At 37.6% G+C, this 15325-nt stretch overlaps 1 protein-coding gene and 1 long non-coding RNA gene across 4 annotated transcripts in view; both read left to right on the top strand.

Annotated features, from left to right (window-relative positions):
• LOC145717683 (uncharacterized) overlaps window positions 1–9267 on the top strand; it is a 52113-nt gene extending 42846 nt beyond the window's left edge. The window contains exon 3 of the long non-coding RNA XR_014141073.1: window positions 9258–9267. This is a non-coding gene — a long non-coding RNA (uncharacterized LOC145717683). The remainder of the gene's footprint in view (window positions 1–9257) is intronic.
• The window catches only part of ZNF845 (zinc finger protein 845), a 180659-nt gene that overhangs the window by 136859 nt on the left and 28475 nt on the right, over window positions 1–15325 (top strand). The gene's annotated exons all lie outside the window — the stretch shown is intronic.

Here is a 15325-nt window from a genome sequence, read left to right as displayed (position 1 = left end):
CCTGGGTGGCTCAGTTGGTTAAGCGACTGCCTTCGGCTCAGGTCATGATCCTGGAGTCCCTGGATCGAGTCCCGCATCGGGCTCCCTGCTCGGCAGGGAGTCTGCTTCTCCCTCTGACCCTCCCCCCTCTCATGTGCTCTCTCTCTCTCATTCTCTCTGTCTCAAATAAATAAATAAAATCTTTAAAAAAAAAAAAAACCCACCTTAAGTCATTTGCATAGCAATGTCTTTGAACTCAGGGATGATAATCCATTTTTTCAACATACATATTCTCTGAAAGGACATTTGGATATTCTGGAAAGTCACCTAGTCTGTGCTGAAAGTTTCATTCAAACCATTTCAAATATAAGATTGGTTTAGTCATTCACTGATACATTCCTGAATGTTAGAAATTTAAAAATAAAGATAAAAATTCCTAATGTGATTGATCTGAGAAGTCCTTTTCAAAGGGTTCTTTATTCTCCCACCGACACATAATCCCTCCTTGTTGCACACTCTCTTAATTTGATTAACACAAAATGGTCTTTATCCAAACATCACTGTGTAATACTTACCACATAATACTTAATTTGGAGCAAGGTTTCATGTGTTGTGAACTTAGGAAGGCCTTTAGTGAGTACTCTATTTTCCATAATTACCAAGGTATTTATAAAGGAGACAAAACTTACAAATGTAATGAATCTGGGGGAAATGTCAATCAAGTGTCAAATCCTAATAAACATCAGAGAACTCAGTTTCCAGAGAACCACAGTGGGAAAGTCTTCAGAAAGCTCAAATCTTATTGTACCTCATTATATCCTTAATCAAGTAAAAACTTAAAAAGGTAATAAGTGTGGCAAGCCTCTTAACTAGTCTTCAAGACTCACTCAATAGCAGACATTTCATAATGGGAAGAAATCTCACAAATGTAAACAATTGGCAAAGTCTTTAACTACCACTCAAATATTATCAGTATATGGTAATACATAGTAGGGAGAATACAGACAAATGTAAAAAAAATGCGGCAAAGTGTTTAAGCAGAACTATAAACTTTCTGAACATTATAATGTAAATAATGTGGCAATATTTAATTAATAATCAGAAGTATTCAACATGAAATTATATATACTGGGGAGATACCTTACAAATGTCAAGAATGGTGGTAAAGTCTACTTGGAACTGAAACCTTACTCAACATCAGAGCAAGCATACTGGATAGAAATATGATTGATGAACAGCCTCTGTTTTTAATATAGAGTTCAGAAAAAAACTTTATAAGGGATAAAAATATTAATGATGCAAATAATTGGCAAAGTATACAATAGAAAGGCAAATCTAAATTCAGAGAAGTGGTGCCTGGGTGGCTAGCTTTGTTAAGTGTCCAACTCTTGACTTTAGCTCAGCTCATGATATCAGGGTCTTGGGATCGAGCTCCAGTTCAGACTTGGTGCTAAATGCTTGGTATTCTCTCTCTGCCTCTCCCTCAGTCCCCCGTCCTGTTCTCTCTCTCTCTCCAAAATAAATAAATAAATCTTTAATAAATAAATAAGATCAGGGAATTCACAGCAGAAAGTAGTAAACCAGTACCACTTTTCAGACATGATTCTAAATCAGAGTATTTATTATTGAGAAAAATCCAAATTTAAATGACCTAAATCAATTACATTGTAGCCTTGGACAGTGCAGTCTGAGGGGCACCAGCCCCCTCCAGAACTAAAAATCTGTGTGTAATTTATAGTACCCAAACTTAAAACCATTCCTTCTTTGTCATGCAAATACAGTATTGTTGACCTGAAACCATACCTAGAACATGAACAGTTAATCATCCCATTCTTTGTATATTGTACATATTCTCTACAGTATTTTTATAATAAAGTAAGGTGGAGAAAAGAAAATATTAAGGAAATATGTTTACACTGCTGCACTATGTTTATAAAAAAAATATCTGTGTATAAGTTTACCCACACTGTTCAAACCCATGTTATACAATAGTCAAATGTATTTGTTAATATTCCTGAAAGGATCAAGGGGGATGGATGTCTGGAGAGGGATAATTAGTTTCACTGTGTCTCTTTTTTTCTTTTGACCATATTTGAGTTATTTTGGAGGCAAATATTAGTAATTTTACTCTTAAATCATCTCATGCTAAGCCTTCAGTGCTCCTGGGCATGCAAAATGATTTGATTGTTGCTGTCTCACAGACATGACGGTTATTGTATAATGGGAATTCATTCATACCTACTTTTCCACGGGAGATTAAGGACAGTGTAATGTCAAATATATGAAAAACGTCCACGTGGAGATGTTGTTTGTGGTTGACTATAAGAGTAAAATAAGTCATGATGAATTAAGTATACAGGGCATTATTATTTGCATATTAAAACAAACACTCTAAATTTTAAATATTTTTGCTAGTTGCTGTTTAAGACGAATATGGTGATAGTTTATTCAAAGCTGAATGTATCTTCATTATAGGAATTTCTGCAAGTCAAGAACATTAGTTATTCGGTTGAAATAACGAAATTTTCACAGATAACTGAGGAATGTATAGCTAACTCTTCCATAAAAGGATGTAAAATTATTATAAATCCACATTTACTCAATAATTAGCCTCAGTTTGAAAAGCATCGAAAGCACAACTCAGAGATGATTATATTAGAGGAACAAGAATGGTTCTTGAATGCATGTGATAGGTATTTTGACCAGTGATCATACAATGATTTTGCAATAGTTTGTTTACAGTGTGTTTGAACTCAATATATTTTCACTAAAAACACAAAATAGATTTAATGTGTTAACACTGATGTATATTACATGAAGTGTTATCCTGCACCACCTTATCCTACCCCAACATCATCAAGGTTGCAGGTAAACAGACAAAATACACTTGATCCTTGAACAGCATGGGTTTGAACTATATAGGTCCACTTATAGTCAGATTTACTTATAGTACAGTACTATGTATATATTATCTCCTCCTTATTTTCTTAACATTGTCTTTAATTGAGCTTCCTTTTTTGTAGGAATACCAAATATAACACTTATATAAGTATATATATACATATATATGTTTTTTAAAGATTTTATTTATTTATTTGACAGAGACACAGCGAGAGAGGGAACACAAGCAGGGGGAGTGGGAGAGGGAGAAGCAGGCTTTCCGCGGAGCAGGGAGTCCAATGTGGGGCTCGATCCCAGGACCCTGGGATCATGACCTGAGCCGAAGGCAGACGCTTAACGACTGAGCCACCCAGGCGCCCCTATATAAGTATATATTAATTGACTGTTTTTGCTAAGGTTTCTTTTGAACAGTAAGCTATCAAGTGTTGGGGAGTCAAAGTTACAAACATTTTCAACTGCATGGGGGTGGATACCCTGTACCCCTGCATTATTCAAGGGGCACTTGTTAGAGCCGTGGGATGGTATCATTAATAATGTTTTTTCCCAGTGACCCTAAATCTCAAATTATTTGAGATTAATTTTCTCCATGGTTTATGGATTATATCTTTTCTTTCTTTTTGAACTGCTGCGGCATTATGTTGTTTTTAATAAGGATGACATGGAAGTATTATTGAGAGTGTAGCTAAACAATTTCTTGATGCTGCTGATTCAGATTCCAGTTCGTGTAACCAGACTGCCTGCAGGGGATTTGAACTGAATGTAGATCCACCCAACAGCAAATACATTAGATAAAAGGCCCCACAGTCACAGGCAAAAGTAAGTTCCTGTATGAGTTCCCCAGTAGTCTTTGTGAAAAAGTGTCCACTCCCAGTATATTTACCATACGCATCCCTTAAAGAAGACCCCACACAGGTTACCATACTCCACTCATTTTGGTTTGAATTGTGCATTCTAGACTTGGCCCAGGAACTCCAAAGCACACCAGCCATGGACCCTAAGAAGAACATCTGCTCTAGTTCCTGCCCGGGGGAGGTGCATTATGGTCAACATGAAATTGTTCTTCTTACCCTTTTAATGTTGTCCTTCTTGATCTCTGTGGTCCAAGGGGTGTTTCAGCCTCACCCTTGAGTACTGCAATTTGCCCACTGATGTCTTATGTGAAAGTTGCTAATTGAGCTTATTATGAGAATTACTAAAGTGTGAACTATGTATTTCACCATCTTTTATTTTTTTTAGAGGGAGGGAGAGAAAGATGGGGCAGGTTAGATGCCCAGCATGGAGGAGGATATGTGAGCCTGATGTGGGGATTGATCCCACAATCCAGAGATTATGACCTGAGCCTAAATCTAGAGTGGGACACATAACTAAGTCACCCAATACCCCCCTTTTACCATCTTAATGATGTCAACGCTCTATGATGATTTTAATGACTCATGAGCAAAAAATAAATGTTTCCCTATATACATGTATTTCTATGTGTATATTTATATGTGTGTGTATAAATATGCTCACACATATATGTAGATTATGCTTGTTATCCTCCAATTAGAATATTGAAATGGTGTACATTTAAGATTTTGAAATATAACACTATGAGTAACAACAACAACTTTATGTTTTTATGATATTGAGGAGTTTAACAAACTCCTTTAGTGTTTTTTGTTTTGGTTTTTATTCTTCCAGAGATAATTTAATTTTTTAATTTTTTAAATTTAAATTCAATTAATTAACATAAAATGTAATATTGGTTTCAGAGGTAGAGGTCAGTGATTCATGGGTCTTATATAATACCCAGTGCGCGTTACATCACATGGCCTCCTTTATGTCCATCACCCAGTTACCCCATTCCTCCACCCTGCTCCTCTCCAGCAACCCTCAGTTTGTTTCGTTTGATTAAGTGTCTCTTATGGTTTGTCTCCCTCTCTGGTTTTGTCTTGACTTGTTTTTTCCTCTCTTCCCGATCCTCTGTTTTGTTTCTTACATTCCACACATCAGTGGGATCCTATGATAATTGTCTTTCTCTGATTGATTTATTTCTCTTAGAATAATACCTTCTAGTTCCATCCACATCAATGCAAATAGCAAGATTTCATTTTTTTTATGGCTGAGTAATATTCCATTGTGTATGTGTGTGTGTGTGTAGGTATATATATATATATACCACATCTTCTTTATCCATTCATCTGTGAATGGACGTCTGGGCTCTTTCCATAGTTCGGCTATTGTGGACAGTGCTGCTATAAACAATGAGGTGCACGTGCCCCTTTGGATCACTACATTTGTACCTTTGGAGTAAATACCCAATAGTGCAACTGTTGGATTGTAGGGTAGCTCTACTTTCAACTTTTTGAGGAAATTCCATACTATTTTCTAGAGTGGCTACATCACCTTGCATTCTCACCAACAGTGTAGGAGGGTTCCCCTTTCTCTGCATCCTAGCCAACATCTGTCGTTTCCTGACTTGTTAATTTTAGGAATTCTGACTGGTGTGAGGTGGTATCTCATTGGGGTTTTGATCTACATTTCCCTGATGCTGAGTGATGTTGAGTATTTTTTCATGTCTGTGTTGGCCATTTGTATGTCTTCTTTGGAGAAAGGTCTGTTCATGTCTTCTACCCATTTCTTGATTGGATTATTTGTTCTTTGGGTGTTGAGTTTTATAAGTTCTTTATAGATTTTGGATACTAACCGTTTATCTGATATATCATTTGCAAATATCTTCTAATATTATGTTGGTTGTCTTGGTTTTGTCGACTGTTTCCTCTGCTGTGCAAAAGCTTTTTATCTTGATGAAAACCCAATAGTTCATTTTTTACTTTGTTTCCCTTGCCTTTGGAGATGTGTCTAGCAAGAAGTTGCTGTGGCCGAGGACATAAAGGTTGCTGCCTGTGTTCTGTGATTTTGATGGATTCATGACTTATATTTAGGTCTTTCATCCTTTTTGAGTCTACTTTTGTGTACAGTGTAAGGAAATGGTCCAGTTTCATTCTTCTGCATGTGGCTGTCTAATTTTCCCAACACCATTTGTTGACGAGACTGTCTTTTTTTCCATCGGATATTCTTTCCTGCTTTGTCGAAGATTAGTTGACCATAGAGTTGAGAGTCCATTTCTGAGTTCTTTATTCTGTTCCATTGATCTATGTGTCTGTTTTTGTGCCAGTACCATACTGTCTTGATGATTAAAGCTTTGTAATAAAGCTTGAAATCTGGAATTGTGATGTTACCAGCTTTGGTTTTCTTTTTCAACATTCCTTTGGCTATTCAGGGTCTTTTTAGGATTATTTGCTCCAACTCTGTGAAAAAAGTTGATGGTATTTTGATAGTGATTGCATTGAATATGTAGATTGCTCTAGGAAGCATAGATATTTTAACAAAATTTGTTCTTCCAAAACATGAGCATGGAACATTTTTCCATTTCTTTGTGTCTTCCTCAATTTCTTTCATGAGTGTTCCATAGTTCTCTGAGTACAGATCCTTTGCCTCTTTGGTTGGGTTTATTCCTCAGTATCTTAACAGTTTTGGGTGCAATTGTAAATGGGATCAACTCCTTAATTTGTCTTTCTTCGGTCTCATTGTTAGTGTATAGAAATGCAACTGATTTCTATACATTGATTTTATATCCTGCCACTTTGGTGAATTCCTGTATGAGTTCCAGCAATTTTGCCATGGTGTCTTTTGGGTTTTCCTCATAGAGTATCATGTCACCTGCAAAGAGTGAGAGTTAGAATTCTTTTTTGCCAATTCTGATGCCTTTTATTTCTATTTGTTGTCTGGTTGCTGAGGCTAAGACTTTTAGTAATATGTTGAACATCAGTGGTGAGAGTGGACATCCCTGCCGTGTTCCTGATCTTAGAGGAAAGCTCTGTTTTTCCGCATTGAGAATGATATTGGCATGGGTGTTTCATAGATGGCTTTTATGATATTGAAGTATGTACCCTCTGTCCCTACACTATGAAGAGTTTTAATGAAGAAAGGATGCTGTACTTTGTCAAATGCTTTTCCTGCATCTACTGAGAAGATTATATGGTTCTTGTCCTTTCTATTATTGTGGTATATCACATTAATTGATTTGTGAATGTTGAACCACGGTTGCAGCCCAGAAATAAATCCCACTTGGTAATGGTGAATAATCCTTTTAATGTACTGTTGGATCCTATTAGCTAGTATCTTCGTGAGAATTTTAGCATCCATGTTCATCAAGGATATTGGTCTGTAATTCTCCTTTTTGGGGAGTCTTTGTCTCGTTTGGGATCAAGGTAATTCTGGTCTCATAGAACGAGTTTGGAAGTTTTCCTTCCATTTCCATTTTTTGAAACAGCTTCGGAAGAATAGGTATTTGTTCTTCTTTAAATGTTTGGTAGAATTCCGCTGGGAAGCCATCCGGCCCTGGACTCTTGTTTGTTGGAAGACTTTTGATTACTGCTTCAATTTCTTTGCTGGTGATGGGTCTGTTCAGGTTTTCTATTTCTTCCTGGTTCAGTTTTGGTAGTTTATAGGTCTCAGGAATGCATCCATTTCTTCCGGATTGGTTGGCATATAGTTGCTCATAATATGTTCTTATAATTGTATTTCTTCCGTGTTGGTTGTGATCTCTCCTCTTTCATTCATGGTTTTATTTATTTGGGTTCTTTCTCTTTTCTTTTTGATAAGTCTAGCCAGAGGTTTATCCATCTTACTAATTCTTTCAACAAACAAGCTCCTAGTTTCGTTGATGTGTTCTACTGTTCATTTGGTTTCTATTTCATTGATTTCTGCTCTAGTCTTTATTCTCTTCTCCTTCTGGGCTTAGGCTTTATTTGCTCTTCTTTCTCCAGCTCCTTTATGTGTGAGGTTAGGTGGTGTATTTGAAACTTTTCTTGTTTCTTGAGAAAGGCTTGTATTGCTCTATACTTCCCTTTTAGGACCTCTTTTGCTGCATCCCAAAGATTTTGGACAGTTCTGTTTTCATTTTCATTTGTTTCCATGAATTTTTAAAATTCTTTAATTTCCTAGTTGACCCATTCATTCTTTTTTTTTTTTTTTTAAGATTTATTTATTTATTTGACAGAGAGAGAGAGAGTGCAGGCAGAGGGAGAGGGAGAAGCAGGCTCCCGACAGAGCAGGGAGCCCAATGTGAGACTTGATCCCAGGACCCTAGGGTCATGACCTGAGCCGAAGTCAGATGCCTAATGACTGAGCCACCCAGGCGCCCCTCCAAATTTCCTCTTGTGATTGAGTTACAGTATCAAAGCATTGTGGTCTGAATATATTCAGGAAATGATCCCAGTCTTTTGGTACTGGTTGAGACCTGACTTGTGACCCAGTATGTGATCTATTCTGGAGAATGTTCCAGGTGCACTTGACAAGAATGTGTATTCTGTTGTTTTAGGGTGAAATGTTCTGAATATATCTGTGAAGTCCATCTGGTCCAGTGTGTCATTCAAAGCCCTTATTTCCTGGTTGATCTTCTACTTAGATGATCTGTCCATTTCAGTGAGGGGAGTGTTAAAGTCCCCTACTATTACTGTATTATTATCAATGTGTTTCTTTAATTTTGTTATTAACTGGCTTGTATAATTGACTGCTCCTGTGTTAGGGACATAAATATTTATAATTGTTAGATCTTGTTGGATTGATCTTCCTGTTTAATTCTGATATAGTGTCCTTCCCCATCTCTTATTACAATCTTGGGTTTAATATCTAATTTATCTGATATAAGGATAGCCACCCCAGCTTTCTTTTGATGTCTATTATCATGATAAATGGTTTCCTAACCCTTCACTTTCAATCTGGAGGTGTCTTTGGGTCTAAAATGACAGCCTATTGATGGGTCTTGCTTTTTTTATCCAATCTGATACCCTATGTCTTTTGATTGAGGCATTTAGCCCATTTACATTCAGAGTAACTAATGAAAGATATGAACTTATTGCTATTGTATTATCTGTAATGTGAATTTTTCTGTAGATTATCTCTGTTTCTTTCTAGTCTATGTTACTTTTGGGCTCTCTCTTTGCTTAGAGGATCCCTTTCAATATTTCTTTTTTTTTCTTTTTCTTTTTTTTTTTTAAAGATTTTATTTATTTATTTGACACAGAGAGACACAGCGAGAGAGGGAACACAAGCAGGGGGAGTGGGAGAGGGAGAAGCAGGCTCCCCGCAGAGCAGGGAGCCTGATGCAGGACTCGATCCCAGGACCCTGGGATCATGACCTGAGCCAAAGGCAGATGCTTAACGACTGAGCCACCCAGGCGCCCCTGGCTGCATATTTTTCTTATTTAGCATCCTGAATATATCATGCCCATCCTTTCTGGCCTGCCAGGTCTTGTGGATAGGTCTGCTACCAATCTAATGTTTCTACCCTTGTAAGATACAGACCTCTTGTCCTGAGCTTTTCTCAGTATTTTCTCTTTGTCTCTGAGAATTGCCAGTTTCACTATTATATGTCGAGGTGTTGACCTATTTTTATTGATTTTGTGGGGTTTCTCTGTGCCTCCTGGACTTTGATGCGTGTTTCCTTCCCCAGATTAGGGAAGTTCTCTGCTATAATTTGCTCCAATATACCTTCTGTCCCTCTTGCTCTTTCCTCTTCTAGGATCCCAATTATTCTAATACTGTTTCGCTTTATGCTATCACTGATCTCTCAAATTCTTCCCTCCCCTTGTTTATCTCTCCTTTCCTCAGCTTCTTTATTCTCCATCGTTTTGTCTTCTATGTCACTAATTCTATCTTCTGCCTCATTTATCATAACAGAGTCTCCATTTTTTATTGCATCTCATTAATAGCCTTTTTAATTTCTACTTGGTTATATTTTAATTCTTTTATTTCTCCAGAAAGGCATTCTCTAGTGTTTTCTATGCTCTTTTCAAGCCCAGCTAGTATCTTTATAATGTTATTCTGAACTCTAGTTCGGGCATCTTACTTATGTCCATACTGATTAGGTCCCTGGCAGTCAGTACTGCCTTTTATTCTTTTTTGCAGTGAGTTTTTCTGTCTTGTCATTCTTGCAGAAAGTGGTCGCTTTTCTATTTGTATAGCGGCAGCTATTCTTTTCTTAGATCTCTGCTTGAGTTTTCAGGTGTTCAGATTTATTTGATAGCTTTCTAGCTGAATTCCCGGGACCAGACAAAACTATGGTCTCTTACTCTTCCACTGTCTTGGACTCAGTCCCCCAAACTCCTTTAGTGTTAAAGATTTTTCTATATAATGTTTATATTACCATGCTGGTTGTTTGATTGATCATCACTACATGGGATGTTTTCTTTTTTTTCTTCCAGTTATTTCCTTCTGTTTTAGTTATAGCTCTACGAAAATTCCAGTGCAATATATTCAAGCAACAGTTAGTGTTACTAGAAATATTTTGTTTATTTATATTTAATATTCTAATGGTGATATTGGTGTTTGAATTTACCAACTTTTATGCTTTTCCTTACACCCAATCATTTTTTATTACTTGTTTCTTATGTCTTCTTGTTTACCTTTTAAGAAAATAATTCTACATTTCATTCTTTTACTGTAAATTTTGTATACTCAGTATCCTATTGCTTTAGTGAAAAATTATTTTTTTTAAAAAGAAACATGCTTTTTAAATCTAGTAACTGTGAAATTATATCCTGCCTTAATTTCAAGTTGTCAATATATGTACATTATGATATTTATTTACTTACATCTATTTTTAATGATAAAGATTTTTTTTTTTAAGATTGTATTTATTTATTTGACAGAGAGAGACACAGCGAAAGAGGGAACACAAGCAGGGGGAGTGGGAGAGGGAGAAGCAGGCTCCCCACTGAGCAGAGAGCCCAATGTGGGGGTCGATCCCAGGACCCCGGGATCATGACCTGAGCTGAAGGCAGTCGCTTAACTGACTGAGCCACCCAGGCGCCCCAATGATAAGGATTTTTTAAAAATAATGTAACATGTTGAAATCATAAGTAAGGAGCTCAAGAGAATTTCACAAACTGATCCCATCTCTAAGCCACTGAGATCATGAAACAGGATATTGTTTGTTGTGTTGAGCTCCTCAGTAACTTTCCCCGAAGCTCTGCAGTCCTTTAATATATAAGGCAAGAGATTGCTGTCCTCACTTTTGAACTTTATGTAAAAGTAATCAGGCAATGGGAGCTCTTTTGTATTTGGCTTCTTTTCTTTCCATCATTTGTGAATTTATCTGTATTTACCACAGGTTATTATGCCTCATTCATTAGAATGGATGGATCCAATTCCATTGTGAATATCACCTGACTGCATCATTCTACTGTTATTGAGTAGGTGGATGGTTCTCAGTATAGGACTGTCAAGAATAGTACTGGCATGTAAAATGTATAATTTGTCTTTTAGTGATATGGACAAATGTGTGCTGGCTATTTATGTGGGACTGAATTGTTGGTAAATACGTTTAGATATGTTCAGCTTTAATAGATACTAGCAAACACTTTGCCAAAATCTTTATACCAGTTTTCCCACCACCAGCAGTGTACTGGATTTCTGGCTTATCCACATACTTTACAAAACTTGGTTTTTTTAATGGAGTTTTTTCACAGTAGTCTTCTGGTTGGTGTGTGATGTTACCAAGTTGTGGTTTTATTTGCTTTTTTGTTGTTTGTTACTTCCTGTTAGTATGGAGTTTGGTTAACCTTTGGATAATCTCTTTTTTCAAAGTGTCTAGTGGGTTATTTTGCCCATTTTTTTTCTGTTGTGATATCTTTCTCTTCTGGCTTTGTGGTTTTGTATATATCCTGAGAATGAGTCCTTTGTCTCCTCTCTCACTCTATCTCTATTTCTATCTCCTCTTTTTTTTTTTTTTTAAAGATTTTATTTATTTATTTGACAGAGAGAGACACAGCGAGAGAGGGAACACAAGCAGGGGGAGTGGGAGAGGGAGGAGCAATCTTCCTGCTGAGCAGAGAGCCCGATGTGGGGCTCAATCCCAGGACCCTGGGATCACGACCCGAGCCGAAGGCAGATGCCCAATGACTGAGCCACCCAGGCGCCCCTATTTCTATCTCTTGAACTTGTGATGCAGAGTAGTTCTTAATTGTAATGTAATCCAATTTGTCAGTTCACCCTTTATGGTTGCGTTTTTATCATTTTTAGAAATCTTCCCTTATACCAAGACCTCAGAGACAGAATCCTTTGTATTTTTCTAAAGACATCATTACATTTACAATTTTGTTCTGAAACCTATTAAAAATCAGTGTGTTGCGTGTTTTGTGTAGTGATGGAGGTTTTCTGTTTTTCTTTTTTTCCCATCAGGTTAGCTAACAAATTGAAATGTATTCTGAAAATATTGTATTGTGCTCTTTTCATTTGTTTGTACAAGTCTTCATATGCATTAACACCATCATAATCTTGGATCAGACTTCTCCTGTGATTTTCTCCATCTTTTCCTGCCTCTAGTGATGTTTAGCAATCTCACAGGACCACACACTCAATGTCAGTTTTGATGTCAAAGACCTTCCATGGGCATCTTTGCTCTGATGAATGATTATTTCAATATTCCCATAGCAGAATGACTTTCAGGGGCTTGGCAATAGAAGTCTTCTTCTTGTTATACACTGTAACTGGAATCGTGGCAATCTGATAGCTGTTTTATCATTATCTCTCTCTTTAGGTCACTGGAGATAAGTTCTATCAATTTTATCACCAAATATGAGTATAGTCAAGTCATTAGTCATTGTCTCTAAATAAATCCCACCCATAGTGACAGCTTTTGGGTGAAAAGATTTCTGCCATGATTCTGGATGCACACCTCTTTCATATGTTTACAGAGTGGCCAGAGGTGTGTCCATTGTGGTACAATGTGGGTCTTTGGTGTCTTCCAGACCATTCAGATTAGCTGTATGGACACTGGTTGGAAGGAGCTTAAAGTCAAAGCTTCCAGGTACATTGAGTTTTTAATTTTCCTCTGTATGTCACTGCCAAATGAGCAACAGAGCAGCAAAAAGGAAAATGAATTTTGGATACTGTCATGAATATCAGAAGAAAATCATACATTTGCTGTGTACCGCATTGTTATTATTCCTTGAAATCATGCTGTGAACTCATGACCTGGAGCAGAGTTTCCTTGATTTTCCTCAGGTACAGGCAAACAGAGTAGGTCGTGTGCATTCATAGGCTCAACATTTCCTCCAGATCTTCACCTAACTTCAGCTCAATCCAAAGTATTTTTATCCTTGTGACCAACACTGTTTCATTTTACACAGTCTTGTCCAGCTTTTAAGTCTATGTTGCTCTTTTTAATATTCCCATTGATGGTTGGTGAATACCTCTGCCCTAATTCCTATGTATTTCCCAATTCTCTGCCCTTTTTTTTTAATGAGCCATGATTCCACTATATCCAGGATGTGCTTTGCCTGGATAAGGAGTGAAAAATACTCTCATCTTTTCAGATAACATGTAAATTCTATGCTTTTGCACAGTTTAGTTTAGTTTTTTGTTTGTTTGTTTTTTGTTTTTTACCATGTGCTTTAGAAAGCTCACTATGGAAATTTAAAGTAGACCCTCATGGGTATTGGGATTTCTTTACCTAGTTGAATGCAAGACCCATGGAGACATTACAGAAGTGAAAGTTACAGCTCACTCAATTCTTCTGTATTGTATCCTGCCTTTCATAGCCTTGCAAAATGTTTCCTGATGTAAATTGAATAGATTTTATCCCAGATCCTGTGTCACGTTATGAATGTTTAATGAGGTGGTGTGCATATGGAAAAATTAGACTGGAGCCCAGCTGGTATCATACTGAGTGGTGGATATTGTTGGGAGATGAATCTCTATGAGTTACATTTTCTCCATGTGTTATGGATAGATGCTTTGAATGTTTTGATTCTAATTGTCTTTCCATTGATGTTTGTGTATTAAAAATCTTGGGAATATAGTGATAGTATCTTGCCCTTGGGTAGAAGACAGATTTGTTTATTGTACAGGAAAATGTATGTCTCCTTCCATGGCAAAAGTCTGGGCAGATACGCTAGATGTTCCGTTAAGATATTGTGGTTTCCTATGCTCACAGTCTCACAGATGTGGCACAAACCCACTGCACGTGCAGCATCTACCTGTAGGAAGTGTGGGTGGGAGGCTGGCAAGTGAAATCAGTGTGATTAAGTTGTTGGTGATGTTTGCTGTGTCATGAGCAATGGCCTTTGGTCTTCAATCTAGGAGTCTTCTGTCTTCTGCCAGCAGTGGAAAATTGTTAGAGGCCAACTTGTTACATTTATAGAATGTGTGTAATCTTGGAATTTTTATAGTTAAGATTATCCATGGACTGGGGCGCCTGGGTGGCTCAATTGGTTAAGCGACTGCCTTCGGCTCAGGTCATGATCCTGGAGTCCCTGGATCGAGTCCCGCATCGGGCTCCCTGCTCAGCGAGGAGCCTGCTTCTCCCTCTAACCTTCCCCCCTCTCATGTACTCTCTCTCTTATTCTCGCTCTCTCAAATAAACAAATCTTTAAAAAAAAAAAAAAAAAGATTATCCATGGACTTTATTCAAAACAAAATAGACATTCATGGGTGTGTTGTTGCTTTTGTTTGTTCATTTGTGTTGTTTTTCGTTGTACATATTACTGAAATCATACGGTATTTGTCTCTGATGTATTTCACATAGCATAATACCTTCTAGGTCTGTCCACGTTGTAACAAATAGCTAGAAACAACAAAAAATGCAGAAACAGACCCATAAATACATTGAACAATCTGCTGGTTACCAGAGTGACCCCAATGGTAGGATGGGCAAAATAGGTAAAGGGTAATGGGAAGTACAGAGTTTTAGTTATGGAATTAATGAGTCATGGGGATAAAAGATATAGCATAGGGAATACATTCAATGCTATTATAATAACATTGTATAGTGACAGACAGTAGCTCACTTGTGGTGAGCATCATAGAACCTATAGAGTTGTGAAATCACTGTTGTACACCTCAACTGATGTGATATTGTATGTCAGTTACAATTTTTTTTGTTAGTTATACCTTAATAGAAAACCAAATGGGGGGACGCCTGGGTGACTCAGTCGTTAAGCATCTGCCTTTGGCTCAGGTCATGATCCCAGGGTCCTGTGATTGGGTTCCACATCGGCTCCTTGCTCCACGGGGAGGCTGCTTCTCCCTCTGACTGCCGCTCCCCCCTGCTTGTGCGCTCACTCGCTCTATCTCTCTGACAAATAAATAAAAAAAGAAAAGAAAATAGACACAGATAGGTTGAACTACTTTGTTAAGAAGTTGCATGTAGGGCTCCTGGGTGGCTCAATTGGTTAAGCGACTGCCTTCGGCTCAGGTCATGATCCCAGGGTCCTGGGATCAAGTCCCACATCAGGCTCCCCCTACTCTGCGGGGAGCCTGCTTCTCCCTCTGCCTCTGCCTGCCACTCCCCCTGCTTGTGCTCTCTTTCTCTCTGTCAAATAAATAAAATCTTTAAAAAAAAAAGTTGCATGTAAAGAAAACTAACCTACTCTCCAAATGCAGCTAATCCTAG

This window comes from Leptonychotes weddellii, chromosome 16, assembly GCF_054177405.1.
Source record: "Leptonychotes weddellii isolate Sample4059 chromosome 16, ASM5417740v2, whole genome shotgun sequence".
Taxonomy (NCBI): domain Eukaryota; kingdom Metazoa; phylum Chordata; class Mammalia; order Carnivora; family Phocidae; genus Leptonychotes; species Leptonychotes weddellii.
This window is presented reverse-complemented; position numbering and strand designations above follow the sequence as displayed.